The sequence below is a fragment of the Lipotes vexillifer genome, unplaced genomic scaffold, assembly GCF_000442215.2.
Source record: "Lipotes vexillifer unplaced genomic scaffold, Lipotes_vexillifer_v1.1 scaffold2036, whole genome shotgun sequence".
In the NCBI taxonomy this organism is placed as follows: domain Eukaryota; kingdom Metazoa; phylum Chordata; class Mammalia; order Artiodactyla; family Lipotidae; genus Lipotes; species Lipotes vexillifer.
Window position 1 is genome coordinate 130,433 of NW_006787290.1, and position 1,230 is coordinate 131,662.

Genomic DNA, 1,230 nt, shown 5'->3' on the forward strand with positions numbered 1-1,230 from the left:
GGCAGCGCCCCGGGGAGCGGGGGGGGGGGCCGGCCCTGGGGGGGGGGGCGAGGAGTGGGGAAGCAGGGACATCTGTTCTCCATGCATATTTCATAAGCAAGAAATGGAGAGCTGGGGAAGGGGTGGGGCTGGGGCGAGAGCCAGGGCAGGATCACAGATGAAACCCCTCAGTCTCCCACACCAGAGGCGGCAGGGACAGAGGCCCCCAGCAAGCCAGGTTTAAGTGCTATGGTCCCATTCTGAGTCCCAGCTGGGCTTTGACAGCCCCTTCCCACATCTCCTTTTCAAAACCTGGGGAAAAGGCTCTCCAAGGTCCTAACAGGGAAATCGAGAAAAGGGCAAGTGGACAGCACGAAAACGCAGAAGAGGTCTCTAGAGTCCTTGCCCTCACCAAGCTCTCATTCTTCGTAAAGCTGGTTCCCACCAGCCCCTTTGCCAGGCTGCCTGTGGCTACTTTTCAGGCCCTTGCCCTTGTCACCCTGGGACTCAATCACCCCACACCCTCTTATCCCAGCCTCCAGCCTCCCACCTACCCAATCACCAGGGGAGGAGTGGGGTCAGATTCCTGACAGATCCTACAAGGAGTTTTTCTAGGCTGGCTGGCCCAATCTGACCCACTGGGAATTGGGGGCTCTCAGGAGGAAAGAGGTAAAGGCTAAAAGGAGCAGGGTACAGGAGTGCCGGGAGAGGAGGAACCAGGGTTGGAAGGACACTGGGGGAGGAAGGCAGGGCACCCAGGCAGGCTTCAAGCATGCTGGGGCATCAAATGAGCAATAAGAAAACTAGCTACAAAATCATATGCAAATGGGCATTGATTAAGTTCACATCAATAGCTCAGCTGCCTCCAGCCTGTGTGTGCATGTGCATGCGTGTCTGAGTGTGTGCGTGTGTGTGTGTGTGTGTGTGTGTGTGGTGTGTGTCTGTGAGATACAGGGTGGCAGGAGCAGGGAGCAAGGGAAGCACAGAGGCAGTGGGCTACATTTCCGTATCTGAAGTTCTCTTCCCCACTCAGCTGTTGAATGTCTTCATTGAACCTCTGTGAATATCCAGAAGGAACCATGGTGGGAGGACTACAGAGACGGCTACAGTGCTACAGTGAAGAAAGCTTTGTCGGCTGTGTGACCTTGGATGAGTAACTCAACCTCTTGAGCCTCAACCTTCCTTCTCTGTAAAATGGGATTAAATATAGCTGCCGCTTAGGTTGCCACGGAGATTAAGTGAGAGAATGCA